Source organism: Panthera leo, chromosome B4 (assembly GCF_018350215.1).
Source record: "Panthera leo isolate Ple1 chromosome B4, P.leo_Ple1_pat1.1, whole genome shotgun sequence".
Classification (NCBI taxonomy): Eukaryota; Metazoa; Chordata; class Mammalia; order Carnivora; family Felidae; genus Panthera; species Panthera leo.
In genome coordinates this window covers 13,417,231-13,432,210 of record NC_056685.1, presented here as the reverse complement: position 1 = coordinate 13,432,210, position 14,980 = coordinate 13,417,231, and the positions used below count along the sequence as shown (strand labels likewise).

Below are 14,980 nucleotides of genomic sequence, written 5' to 3'. Positions count from 1 at the left end.
TAGGACTCCAGGTGCTTTGCTTCCTTTTTCTTTTTCTTTTTTTGTAGCGATAGAGACAGCACAAGCTGGGGAGGGGCAGAGAGAGGGAGACACAGAATCAGAAGCAGGCTCCAGGATCTGAGCTGTCAGCACAGAGCCCGATGCGGGGCTCGAACTCACAGACCGCAAGATCATGACTGACTGAGCCACCCAGGTGCCCCAAGCCTTGCTTCCTTCTTTTGGCCACACGCCTTTCTGGACCATGGCACAGGGTCAGCATTAAATAGCCATCGAGGAAATTCGCTCACCGTGTTGTCCTTCCAAACAGGTGGGTCAGCTGTGGTTTCTCCTCCTCAGGTTGCGATAGCCAGGAAGCCGAAAGAAGCCGCTCCTCCTTTCTGCAGCCCCCACCCTCAAGACCTCTCTCTCCTCAGACGGCAAGTCTGTTCACACTTTGCACGCCACTGGCCGCGATCCTCTGTGGCGGCAGTGTTTACAACTGGGTGCAGAGACGTTGTTTACAGGGCTCTTGCCTTTTTCCTTCTGAATTTTTTTTTTTAAAACCTATTTTGGAAAGAACAGATCAAGTGTTGGCGCCTTAGTGACGGAGCAGCTATAAATACATTGCGAGGGATCCGGGGCTGTGCGGTTTCTAGCAGGTGGTAAGCTTGCTCACCTGCCGGATATTAGCAAAGAATGTCTATCCCAGGAATTCAGCTGTTGCTAAGTCTTTTCTGAGCCTTTGACTCAGTCTCAGTCGTTTCTGAGTCTTCCACTGCCAGCCATATATTTCCTTCTCCTGTATCTCTATTCTTCCTCAATCCTAAATTCATAAATTCCTTGTTTCTTCCAGAAAGGACTCTGGAGTTGTCTCCTTTCCAGGTTATAGGTATAAATATTTGCCTCCCCAATATCTATGTATTTGACCTCGGCCTGTAAGTGCTCAAAAGCCTGGTTCAGACCCAAACTTTGCAAATGAGTTTTGCAGTCTCCTTTGCTTTCTCTAATACAATTTGTTGGTGGTTCCTAAAAATTGCATTCTACTGAGAAATCTTTATTTTTATTTTTTAGAGAGAGAGAGTGAGAGAGCGAGTGTACAAGTGGGGGAGGCACTTGTGAGGGACAGAGAATCTCAAGCAGGCTTCATGCCCAGCACGGAGTCTGACATGGGGCTCAATCCCACAACTGTGAGATCATGACCTGAGCTGAAGTCAAGAGTAGGAAGCTTAGGGGCGCCTGGGTGGCGCAGTCGGTTAAGCGTCCGACTTCAGCCAGGTCGCGATCTCGCGGTCTGTGAGTTCGAGCCCCGCGTCAGGCTCTGGGCTGATGGCTCGGAGCCTGGAGCCTGTTTCTGATTCTGTGTCTCCCTCTCTCTCTGCCCCTCCCCCGTTCATGCTCTGTCTCTCTCTGTCCCAAAAATAAATAAAAAACGTTGAAAAAAAAAATTAAAAAAAAAAAAAAAAAAAAAAAAGAGTAGGAAGCTTAACTGACTGAGCCACCCAGGTGCCCCTGAAAATTCTTATTACTGTAATAGTATCTTGACTATAAAAACATAGAAGTAGAAATAGTAAGAAGGAAAGAGCACCAGATTGGAATTTGATTCCTGGATTCGCCTAGGGCTGGTTGTACTGAGAAGAGTAATTCACCTTGTCTGGCCCTCGTGGTTTTTGTTTTGTTTTGTTTTTTGTGTGTTTTTTTTTTAATCTTAGGTTGTAGCTAATAATGTCTATCTACCTAAGTGGGCTACTGTGAGGATTAAATGGAAAAATATAAGTAAAATATGTAACAGAGTGCCCAGTTCAGGGTAGATATCCCAGTAGATATTAGTTGAGTCTGAATGGCACTTTTCTTCTAAAGATTTCATGTCACAGAGTTCTAAATGGAGGCACCATGTGCACTGGGCCATTTTACTGATGAGGAAGTAAAAGCAAAGGGGACACTTAATGACTTGCTCACCATGGCCAGGAAACGAATTCGGGTCACTTGACTTCTGGATTGGATGTAACTTCTAGGCTGAGAAATACAGGGTGAGAGAGTTTGATGATTTAGAAACTAGGACTTTAAAGTGATCTTTGAGAAGCAGGCACATTCACATGACACACTTCTGGGTTTGAAGATGTTGCAAGGAATCGTCAAATAGAAATGACTGGAAGTGATTGGACTTCAATCAGTCATGGCCATAATGTGTTCTGGAATGGCACCTGTGATCAGTAGTGAGCTATCTCTTCTGTGTGGGGTGACTCGACGTTTCTGAAGCATCCTGTAATTCTGTACACCTCCATGATGCTATTGCTTCATGTGAAATGCAGAAGAATTTAGGCCAACTGTCTTGTCAGACAACAAAAAGCCAGATGAATACGTTCCTGGATCTTTTTATTATGGCCGCATGGACCAGTTGTCTGGAAACGCCTGAGAAATTTACTCGTCAGCATGTCTCTGGAATGCCTATTAACACTCTTGAAACCCAGCCATCTCAGATGAAGCACCTTTGAGTTGTGCTTTCTTTGAACAAGTTTGACTATTAGTAATTGTCCTGTCTTCCCTTTTCTATTAGACAAAAAAATAATATACTATAATGTGATATTTTATTGTTCCGTTTTGAAGAGTTGCTTCTCACTTGTTTCAACTGTTCAAAAATGTAGGGTTGATTTCCTGTTTTCTTAGTAGTATCAATTATTTTCATCTAACCTATGCTTATTGGAACAGACTCTATATTACCCTCTTCTGGAGGTAGGGGGAAATAGGTAATATAGTGCTTGGGAAAATCAGTGAGTATCTATGAATGTGCTTTGGTTAAAAAGCCTACCTGTGCCTTAATTTTCAGCCTAAAACTTCATGAGTCAATACTATAGTTAACAGACAAGGACACTTAAGTGCTTTTACTAATCAGTGCAGTTAACATGAATCAAATTTTTACCCCAGCTGTAAGAATGATGATGAATTGAAAATTTAATATTTTTAAAGTGACCATCATGTGTGGCTTAAGTGGAAGGATGACTGTGGCAGTGACGCTTATAGACTTTTCACTCCTAAGAACTTGAGTCTTCGATGACAGTGTCCCTTCTTAGGAAATGGAAGCAAGCAGGAAGGACTCCTAGGATACCCTTTCTCTTAGCTTCACTAGCCCCATTGAACAAAATCAAAAGCCTCACAAAAATAACCACACGGAAGCTTACTTTCTGTTTGTGCACAGAGATCCTACCTTGTATTTCCAGCAATTCCCCAGTGTTTTGGGGGTCAGTTTTGCAAGAGAAATGTCCAAGGCTCTGAATCCTCATCCTGGGCCAAGCTCTCTGCTTCTGTTGTATTTAATGTTCCCCCCAGGATGTTGGCAGGGTGGTGGTGGTTTGGATATGTCTGACCCAACCCTATCTTGCTTTGAGAAGCTTACATTCTTTCAGGGATGCCCCCCCCCCACTTCCCTCTTCTAATTAGGGAATAATGACATGTATGCAGAAACTGCCATCCCCAACAAGTGTATCAAGAGAGAATCATTCTTTAGTGACAAATAAATACAGCAGACAAAATGGTTTCCTCTGATTCTGTTTTTTTTTTTTTTTTCTTCCTGATTACCAATACGTCTGAATAATTTCACATGTGCAGGCGTTCTGGAAAATGCTTATAGCTGTAGGATAAGGGAAGAAATTGCAACACCCATTCCTAAGAAGACTGACAAAGAGGCCTCCTAAATCAAAGTAAAATCAAAACACTTGCTTTTTTTTTTCCAAAAAAAATTTTTTAACGTTTATTTATTTTTGAGACAGAGACAGAGCATGAACTGGGGAGGAGCAGAGAGAGAGGGAGACACAGAATTGGAAGCAGGCTCCAGGCTCTGAGCTGTCAGCACACAGCCCGACGCGGGGCTTGAACTCACAGACCGTGAGATCATGACCTGAGCCATGGTCGGACGCCCAACCGACCAAGCCACCCAGGCACCCCAAAACACTTGCTTTTAAAAGAAAGAAGTAAGATGAGGGAGACCCCTTGAAAATTTTCCAGATGCACTGCTAGAGAGCGGGCGTATGGGAAATTCAGGCCCCACTGAAGGGTCTTAGTGATTTGTCCATTGGCACTAACCTTGCCTTGAATTTATCATTACTTTTGAATACTTGCATGACAAGTCTGAGGCTTTTTTTTTTCCTTCTGTGACATGCAGTAGTTCACATGTTGATTTTAAACATGTGATCTTATTTGGTAGTAAAAGTGTAAAAAGGAAATAAATGTTTTAAAGGATACTAGGTAGCGACTTGAATATCTGCCGATGGGGAATTGGCTTAAAAATGATGGACGAGGGGCGCCTGGGTGGCTCAGTCGGTTGAGTGTCCGACTTCAGCTCAGGTCACGATCTCGCGATCTCGCGGTCCGTGAGTTCGAGCCCGCGTCGGGCTCTGGGCTGACGGCTCAGAGCCTGGAGCCTCCTTCCGATTCTGTGTCTCCCTCTCTCTCTGCTCCTCCCCCGTTCATGCTCTGTCTCTCTATCTCAAAAATAAATAAACGTTAAAAAAAATTAAAAAAAAATGATGGACGATCGATATAAAGCAATTCTATGCAATAATTTAAAAAAAGACTGAGGTAGATTTATCTACACTGATATGGAAAGATTGCTAACATATATTTCTAAGTAAAAAAAGCAAGTTGCATTTGTTCAATACAATCCTATTTTTAAAAACATCAATAAAGCCCCTATGTATGTACATAAACATAGAAAATTGTCTCAAATAATAAGTCTCTAGAGCTTTCTCTGTGTCTGTGTCTGTCTTGGTCTGTCTCTTTCTTCTTTACATGTATTATTTATTTCCTTTGCTAAACTCGAAGTTGGTGTTGAATTTTATCATACACTTTTTTGGGGAAATTTTACTTTAATTTTTTTTAATGTTTTATTAATTTTTGAGACAGAGAGAGACAGAGCATGAGCAGGGGAGGGGCAGAGAGAGAGGGAGACACAGAATCCAAAGCAGACCTCAGGCTCTGAGCTGTCAGCACAGAGCCTGACGCGGGGCTCGAACTCACAAACCGCCGAGATCATGATCTGAGCGGAAGTCGGACGCTGAACCAACCGAGCCACCCAGACACCCTGGGAACTTTTACTTTAAAATAGTTTTAAACCTAGAAAAAAATTCAATTTCAAGAATAGACTACAGAAGCGCTATATATCCTTCCCCAGATTCACCAACTGCTGATACTCCACCATATTTTTCATCTCTCCAGTTTCATCTCAACCATTTGAAATTAAGTTGCAAATGGCACAGTGCTCCATTACCTCTAAATGCTTCAATGTGTATGTCCTTACAACAAGAACATTCCCTACATAGCCACAGGACACCTATCAAAATCAGGAAATGGACACTGATACTGTACTATCTTCTAATTCACAAATCCCTGCTGAAATTTCCCCGATTGTACCAGTGATGTCCTTTAGAGTTCCAGAATCATGCCCTGCATGTAGTTAGCGTGTCTCTTCAGTTGTCTTCAATCTGGAACAAGCTATTCAGTCTTATGTTTTGTGACTTTGACAGTTTTGAAGGGTCCCAGTCCGTTACTCTGAAGAATATCCTTCAATTTGGACATTGTTTTGTCATGATTAGGTTCAAATGTAACTCGAGAGTACCACAGAAATGACTGTGTGTTCTTCTCAGTGCACATTATCAGCAGGTATGTGATGTTGATTTAACCTATTACTGGTGACACTGACTTTTGTCATTTGGTTAAGATGGTGTCTGTCAGGTTTCTCCATAGTAAAGTTGATTAATGAGTACTTTGTGATGGGGTATTAATAAGTATTGTTAAGTATTCATTAAGATGTTAATACGTATTTTGTGGGGAGATACCTCAAGACTGTATAAATAGCTGGTTCCTCATTACCCTTTCTCCATTATTTGTGGCATCCACAGAAGCTTACGCCTGCCCAAATTATTATTAATATTATGGGTAAGTAATTATATAATGGTACCATTTCTTCTACACATATTAGTTGGCATAAGGTAGAGCTTCCTCTTACTTGTTTATATCAGCATGGATCCATGGATTCCTCTTTTATTAAATGAGTTAGAATCCATTACTAGTATTATTTACTGTGATGGTCAAGCTGACCCAGATTTGGCCAATGAGTGCCTTTACAAACTCCTGTGACTTTTGATAGTTACATGATTCTTGGAGAACTTCCTCATTTCTGCAATAAGAGATTTCGGGCTCATCTGATGCTTTAGCCATGTCTGCCAGGAGCCCTAGTTCTTTTTAGTTGAGAAGGGTATTTAGAAATCAGGATTTAGGCATTAAAAGTGCTCAGTGCTACCAGACTGTCTTCGAATCTGGGTCCTCTCAGTGGGTAGAGGTACACACACACACACACACACACACACACGCGCGCGCGCACACACGTTATCTATATCTGTAGCAATATCTTTTAGAAACCCTATGTTCATGCCAATGACCCTAATTACAACCAATATCACATGGGTCTTGCCTTTTCCATATTTGTACCTCCCTTCTTCAATGGTGAGAAGACTGACTTCCATTATCCTCAATGTATTTGATTAATTCTTTTGGATGTGACCAATCTCCCATTCATGCTATCTTCTTATCTCTAGTGCTTCTGACTCACATTGGCCAGTGCAGGTCAAGAACAAAGAGATTCCCCCCAGCTCCGGTGGTATGCCAGCTGAGAATTCCACACCTGTATTGTTTTGAATGAATCTTGACTATTTAATTGAGGGACTATAAACTAATGGTTAAGTGCAAGGTCTCTATAGTCAGAATGTCAGGTCTACATAGTAGCTATGCCACTTGGTAGCTGTGCCATCCTGGGCACACTAGTTAACCTCTTCTGGTCTCTAAGATTCCTCTTTTCAAAGGGAGGCCATAAGCAGGAGAAAGCAAGCCACACTGTACTTCTTGACCAATGGGTATAGATCCTGAGTCTCAGAATAAAGGAAGCTGCCTTCTCTGATCAAGTAGCCATTGATTAAACAATGAGCAGCAACCTTCAGCAGGTCACAGGGGGTGGGGCGGAGAGTGTGATATGGCTTCAGGGCAGGGGGTGGCTGTATTAGCCATCAAAAACAGGGCTTGCCTGTGACATCAGCTCACTTGGCATAAGTATAACCCAGTGCAGAATGATGAAGTTTGGAGCCTCATTTTCTTTATCTGCAAACTGAAGATGGTGATGTGGGTTTTCCCACCTTAGAGAATTGTTGTGTGACGGTCAACTGAGCTAATGTTCTCCAGTGTGTGAAGTGGGAGACATTTAGAGAACATTTCCCACCACCTACCCCCCCTTTTAAGAGTAACATAAATTCACTGTAGAACATTTAGAAAACTGATACAAGCAAAAATAAAGTAACAGCTATCACTGATAATCCCATCAGGCAAAGATAACAACTGTTTACATTTGTGGATAGGTGCCCCCAGTCTTGTTTCTAGATACATCGAGTATAAGTCACTAACTGGAGTTCTCCTTTTCTTCTCTTCTCCCTATGCGAGGTGAGAACCAGATTCTCTCCAGGTACCACTGCCTAATTTTCTTGAGCCTCTTGCTGGCTGGACCCAGCAGTACAATGCTCCATAAAGCAGTCGACGTGCAGGCCAGGGTCCATGCGTGCCCCCAGTGGAGAATACATCGTGTGCTCCTCCTGGTGGGCACTTTTGTCTACAGCAGCAACCTCAGATAAAGCTCTCCTTCCTTCCCAGGTGCAGAAGGCCAGGGAACAGGTTCCCTCTCTCTTTGATCATAACGGCTTGTCTACTGCGGAAGCTGGCTGCATCCAGCTTCCAGAGGAAACAGCAGGGCAAGCATTTTCTATTCAAGTTCTATTCCTTTGTGGCTCTCTGGGCTGAGGTGTTTGCAAGAGCAAGTGTGGCTCTAGAATAGATTCAGAGGATGTGGGGGGTTGTCTCGCTAGGAGATGTGGACACACTGACTCATAGCCTTCCCATCCCTCCTGCCCTTCCTTTGATGTTGGTGTCAGCTTATCTGGCTGATCCACTGACCATATGCTTGGCCATTTGGTAAATATTTTCTCAAACATTCCATAACACTATGTTTGTGCTTAGGGAGAAACGGGAGGAAGAAGAATTTGTAAAAGTTAGCTTTTTTTTTCCCCTCCGAATTTTTAACCACATAACCAACGAAAGGATACTAGTCTGAGTTCACGTTGGCTCTATGGAACTTTGGAGTACTTCCTCCAAGGACTCACTGATCTTCCATCAGTTATGTCCAGCAAAACTCACCAGTCTGGGCACTCTTCTGGCACGTCCATCTTGATATTTTCAGTCATTCAACACACATACTAATACGTGCTATGTGTTTGGCCCAAAATTGGTTCCTCGCTATCTATTAGTGCTTTGGAATTTCACCCTTAGAGATCTGACATCTTTGTGTCTGGAAGACTTTATTCACCAAAAAGAAAGTGTCTGAATAAAACATAAATAACCCCTGAGCTATTTCAGTGTGCTGTGTCCGTTGATACAAGCTCTGTGTCAGGGAAGGAGGAGGGGGACATACCAAGGGAGATGGTAACAAGGGACCCAGGAGGAACGAAAGCCAAGCATCATCCCAGCACGTTTGTGGAGTCTGCTGGTTTCATCATTTAGCAAGAATATGGATATAGCTTGTTGCTTTTTCTTCTCCTTTTCCTTTTTTTTTTCTTTTTCTTTTTTGACTCTTAGAGGAATGGGCCTAACCATGCATGGCACTTTATAGAAACAGTATTCACTGTTCTGTTGAAGGAATAGTTCTGGGAGGAAGGGCACATTTTAGGGATCCGGCGACAGTTGATGGTGTAGTTTCTGAGCAAATGGGTAGGACACTGATCCAGGGAATGAATGTGAAAAAGGCTCTCATGGTTCTTTGGCTTTCCTGCTGCATAAGCAAGGACTGTAAGACATGCATTCTCGGCTCTGCCTGCACACCTTCACAGGAGCCAGCTTCCAGAGCCGCGGCAAACCTTGAGAAGATAGTAACAGGAACTATTACTGATAGAATGAAATTTTGTGAAACCATCTACAGAAGGACTAAATTCAAGAAACTGTATGTTTGATAATTTTTGATGACAAGCAAAATTATTTCTTATTAAGGGGTTACAAATGGAACCGAAAAGAATAGTATTGAACTGAAAGAGAAGACAAATATTGTTCATAAAAAATATCATTCATATTAAGTAGATAATTCTATTTTGCTGTAGGGCGCCTGGGTGGCTCAGTCGGTTGAGCATCGGGCTCTTGCTTTCAGCTCAGGTCACGCTCTCACGGTCGTGAGACTGAGCCCCACATTGGGCTCTGCGTTGAGTGTGGAGCCTGCTTAAGATTTTCTCCCTCCCTTTCCCTCTGCCCCCTTCCAGCTTGCACACACACATGTGCATGTGATCTCTCGTTCTGAAAATAAAAAATAATTCTGTTTTGCTGAATGAAGATGTAAATATATGATACCTATTGTATATGTAATCTAGACCAATGATACATAACGTATTTTTAAATATGCAGTAATTGCAAAGGACGCCACTTTAGAAGCAACATGTACTTGGAGGAATTCAAAGGGATAAGGAAAATATAAATTGGAGGGTTATACAAGTGAAGATTGGGCATAGGCTTGTATTTTGAAAAAAATTAATCACAAAATTACTATCTTTTAAAATATATCTTTTCTACATCTCTTTATTCTTTATTCTGTAAATCTTACCATCATGTTGGAATTTGTTTTCTAGTCTACATTTCTCATAACCTACTTCTCATATTGTATTTCTCTTTATTTCTCTTTAGCGAGTCCTTGATCATTTTCCGCAGCTCAGTCTTTCAGTACGTTCTTTCCTCAACTATATCTAATCTATCTATTATGCTGTTTAATCCATCAGTTATGTTTTAAAATTGTAAATAAGTACATACATATTTAAATAACAGGCTTATTGAGATATAACTCACATACCACAAAATGTAACCTGGCAAAGTATACAATTCAGTGGTTTAGCAGACCATAGGATTAGGTAACGGTCACTATTACTTAATTTTAAAACATTTTTTTCACCCCCCAAAAGAAACTCTGTGCCCATTAGTAATCATTTCCCTTTTCCCTTGACCACCAACCCTAGCAAAGACTAGTCTCTTCTCTGTTTCTGTGGACTGCCCATTCTGGACATTTCATACAAACAGAATCATACCATACAGGCCTTTGATCTGGCCTCTGTCACTCAGCGTACTGTTTTCAAGGTTTATTCATGTTGTAACATGAATCAGTACTTAATTCCTTTTGTAATATTCTGCCATATGGATATACCACTTCTTTTACTCCATTTGTGACTTGAGGACATTTGGGTTGTTATAGTCTTTAGGCTCTGATAATGAATGCTGCTATGAACACTTGTGCACAGGGTTTTTTTTGGGTGCATTTACTGGGGGTTCTGCACCCTAGTAATAAAAAGGAAACATTTGTGTCCACACCTAAATATGGTACAGGATTGGATTTTATCCTCACTCAGAATCCTTGGCAGTGATGATTTTCCTTTGTGCTTGTTGGCCTGTGAGAGGAGTTTTTCTGGGTCTCATAGAGCACACTGGTTTCATGATGGTCTCAGAGCTAGCCTCCTGCCTCATATGGCCGGGACACCACTCTGTGCCCATGGGGTTCTAATCACTGCCTCCTAACTGCTGGAATTTTTCCAGTACATATCTATGTAAATCACTCATTATTCACCAACACTTGCTTTTACTGGACTTGAAATGTATGTTCAATGAAAAAAATGTCGAAAAAAATGTTCAATGTAGTTGAGTATGTTATGGACTGTTATTATTGTTTTAATTTGTATCGTCTAGTAAGTTGGCTATCTTTTCATACAGTTATGTGTCCTATTCTGTGTTTTTCTTGGTTTTACCTTTTGTCCATTTGTCTCTTACCCTGTTTTTAATTTCCTTAGTGATTTGGGGAATTCTTTACATAAGTGAGAAATTATTTATCTGTCAGTTATATGCATTACAAGTATTTTGTTTTCTTGATCTATAGCTTTGCTTTTGTCTTTGTGTTGCCTTTTGCCATACAGAAAATTTTTCCTTTTAATGTAATCACACTTAGCAATGCTTTCCTTTAAGATTTATGCTTTTCCTATCATGTTAAAGAAATTCTTTCCTACCCTAATATCATACAAATATTTTCCTATCTATTATTCTTTTTTAAAAAATGTTTATTTATTTATGAGAGAGAGAAAGAGAGAGGCAGAGAGAGAGAGAGGCAGAGAGAGAATCCCAAGCAGGCTCCGCACTGTCAGTGCAGAGCCTGATAAAGGGCTCAAATTCACCAACCATGAGATTATGACCTGAGCCAAAATCAAGAGTCAGATGCTTAAGTGACTGAGCCACCCAGGTGCCCCTCCTATCTATTATTCTAAAAGAAATGTTTTCTTTTTACTTATAATTAATTAATAAACATAGAAAATTTTTAATGGTGTCAGGTAAGGATTTAATTTTTATCTTTTTCTCCATCGTTATCATTTGGACAGTTTTTTCTTTTTATACTAATTTATAATGATAGTTCCTTTATGATATACATCTGTCTGGGTCTAATTTTGCATTCTCTATTTTCTTCCATGGGTGAAATCCTACCATTTTAATAACTGCTACTGTGCAATCACAAAATCTGATATGGAAATACATTTATTGTTATCACTGTTACCTTAAAAAATATTTGTATGGCTTTTCTTGGTCCTTTTCCATTCTATATGAATTTAAGAATCTCCTCATTAAGTTGCATGGAAAATGCAATTGGAAATTCTATTTGAATTGCAGTGAATTTATAGATTAATATGGGAAGAATTATCATCTTGCTGTTGATTTTTCCAAAATAACATTAAATTGATCCACTTGTTTAGGTCTTCTTTTATGTTACTTAATAGTTTGTCCCTAAATGTTTTCTCCCCAAATGTTTTACATAACTTTTTAAACATTTATTTTTAATTTTAATTAATTTTTTTGCATAGCTTTTGCTAGGTTAATTCCTAGGGCTTTATCTCTTGTAATTTTTGAGTCCATTTTATTTTCTTTTTACATTTATTTATTTGTTCATTCATTTTTTTCTGGAAGTTTTGACGTGTGAATATCCTTCACCTCTTTTGCCCATCCCCTTCAAGCACCCCTCTGGCAACCACCAGTTTTTTTGTCTTGTATTTATGAGTCTGTTTCTGTTTTTTTTTGTTTTGTTTTGTTTTGTTTTTAGATTCCACATGTAAGTGAAATCATATGAGTTTTTTACATATTTGTGGTATAAGTATCTTATCAGATATAGGATTTGCAAAATATTTTCTCTCATTCAGTAGATTGCCTTTTCATTTTGTTGACGGTTTCCTTTGCTGTGAAGAAGCTTTTTAGTTTGATGCAGTTCATTTATTTGTCCTTGCTTTTGTTACTTTTGCTTTTGGTGTAAGATTAAAAAATAATCGGCAAGACCTTTGTCAAGGAGTTTACTGCCTACGTTTTCTCTTAGGATTTTTAGGTATTACTTTCAAGCCTTTAATCCCTTTTCAGTTAATTTTTGTACATGGTGTAAGATAGTAGTCGAGTTTTAATCTTTTGCATGTGGCTGTCCAGTTTTCTCAACACTATTTATTGAAGAGATTGGCTTTTCCCCATTGCATATTCCTGGCTCCTCTATTGTAAATTAGTTGACCACATATGTGCGGGTTTATTTCTAGGCTCTCTATACTGCTCCACTGATCTATGTGTCTTTTTTTTTAAGTGTTTACTTTTGAGACAGAGAAAGAGAGAGAGTGTGTGCACGTGCTCACGGACAAGTGGGGGAGGGGCAGGGAGAGAGGAAGACAGAGGATCCAAAGTGGGCTCCGCTGACAGCAGAGAGCCTGATGTTGGACTCGAACTCATGAACTGTGAGATCATGACCTGAGCCAAAGTTGGATTCTTAACCGACTGAGACACCCAGGTGCCCCTAATCTATGTGTCTTTTTTTTCTAATGTTTTATTTACATTTGAGAGAGAGAGAGAGAGAAAGAGAGAGAGAGAGAGAGAGAGAATGCAAGTGGGGGAGAGGCAGAGAGACAGAGACAGAATCTGAAGCAGGCTTGAGGCTCTGAGCTGTTAGCACAGAGCCCGATGTGGGGCTCAAACTCACGAACCTTGAGATCATGACCTGAGCTGAAGTCGGATGCTTAACTGACTGAGCCACCCAGGAGCCCCTAGGTACCTTTTTATGCCAATACCATACTGTTTTAATTGCTATAGCCTTGTAATATCGTTTGAAATCAGAAAGCATTATGCCTCTAGCTTTGTTACTTCTCAAGATTACTTTGTGCTATTTGGAGTGTGTGTGTGTGTGTGTGTGTGTGTGTGTGTGTGTGTGTGTGTTTCCATAGAAATTTTAGGATTATTTGTTGTATTATTTTGAAAAATGTCATTGGAATTTAGATAGGGATTGCACTGAATCTGCAGATTGACTTGGGTAGTATGGACATTTTAACAATATTGATTCTTCCAATCCATGAGCATATCTTTATGTTTATTTGTGTCTTCTTCAATTTCTTCAATACTATGTTGAATAAAGGTGGCAGGAGTGGGCATCCTTGTCTAGTTCCTGATTTTAGAGGAAATATTTTCAGCTTTCACCACTGAGTAGGATGTTAGCTATGAGCTTGCCATATATGGCCTTTATTATGTTGAGGTATGTTCCCTCTATACCCAATTTGTTGAGAGTTTTTATTATAAATGGATGTTGAATTTTGATAAATGCCTTTTCTGCCTCTATTGACATGATCATATGATTTTAAAATTATTTATTTTAAATTTTTTTTTAAATTTACATCCAAATTAGCATATGGTGCAACAATGATTTCAGGAGTAGATTCCTTAGTGCCCCTTACCCATTTAGCCCATTCCCCCTCCACAACCCCTCCAGTAACTGTCAGTTTGTTCTCCATATTTATGAGTCTCTTCTGTTTTGTCCCCCTCCCTGTTTTTACATTATTTTTGTTTCCCTTCACTTATGTTCATCTGTTTTGTCTCTTAAAGTCCTCATATGAGTGAAGTCATAAGATTTTTGCTTTTCTCTGACTGACTAATTTCACTTAGCATAATACCCTCCAGTTCCATCCATGTAGTTGCAAATGGCAAGATTTCATTCTTTTTGATTGCCAAGTAATACTCCATTGTATAAATATACCACATTTTCTTTATCCATTCATCCCTGGATGGACATTTGGGCTCTTTCCATACTTTGGCTATTGTTGATAGTGCTGCTGTAAACATGGGGGTGCATGTGTCCCTTCAAAACAGCACACCTGTATCCCTTGGATAAATGCCTAATAGTGCAATTGCTGGGTTGTAGGGTAGTTCTATTTTTAGTTTTTTGAGGAACCTCCATACTGTTTTCCAGAGTGGCTGTACCAGCTTGCATTCCCATCAGCAGTGCAGAAGACATCCTCTTTCTCTGCATCCTCGCCAACATCTGTTGTTGCCTGAATTGTTAATGTTAGCTATTCTGACAAGTGTGAGGTGGTATCTCATTGTGGTTTTGATTTGTATTTCCCTGATGATGAGTGCTGTGGAGCATTTTTTTCATGTGTTGGTTGGCCATCTGGATGTCTTCTTTGGAGAAGTGTCTATTCATGTCTTTTGCTTATTTCTTCACTGGATTATTTGTTTTTTGGGTGTTAAGTTTGATAAGTTCTTGATAGATTTTGTATACTAACCTTTTATCTGATATGTCATTTGCAAATATCTTCTCCCATTCTGTCAGTTGCCTTTTAGTTTTGCTGATTGTTTCCTTTGCTGTGCAGAAGATTTTTATTTTGATGAGGTCCCCATAGCTCATTTTTGCTTTTGTTTCCCTTGCCTCCAGAGACATGTTGAGTAAGAAGTTGTTGTGGCCAAGATCAAAGAGGTTTTTGCCTGCTTTCTTCTCGAGGATTTTGATGGCTTCCTATCTTATGTTTAGGTCTTCCATCCATTTTGAGTTTATTTTTGTATATGGCGTAAGAAAGTGGTCCAGGTTCATTCTTCTGCATGTCACTGTCCA

General features: G+C 40.1%; 1 long non-coding RNA gene across 3 annotated transcripts in view; it reads right to left on the bottom strand.

Moving 5' to 3' along the window:
* Positions 1 to 286: 286 nt before the first annotated feature.
* Positions 287 to 14,980, bottom strand: part of LOC122223888 — a 77,087-nt gene continuing 62,393 nt past the window's right edge. For 2 of the 3 annotated variants that reach the window (XR_006204558.1, XR_006204556.1), the window contains exon 5: positions 8,361 to 8,921. This is a non-coding gene — a long non-coding RNA (uncharacterized LOC122223888). Of the gene's footprint in view, positions 544 to 8,360; positions 8,922 to 14,980 lie in introns of those variants that run through there. The other variant, XR_006204557.1, reaches the window with a different exon arrangement.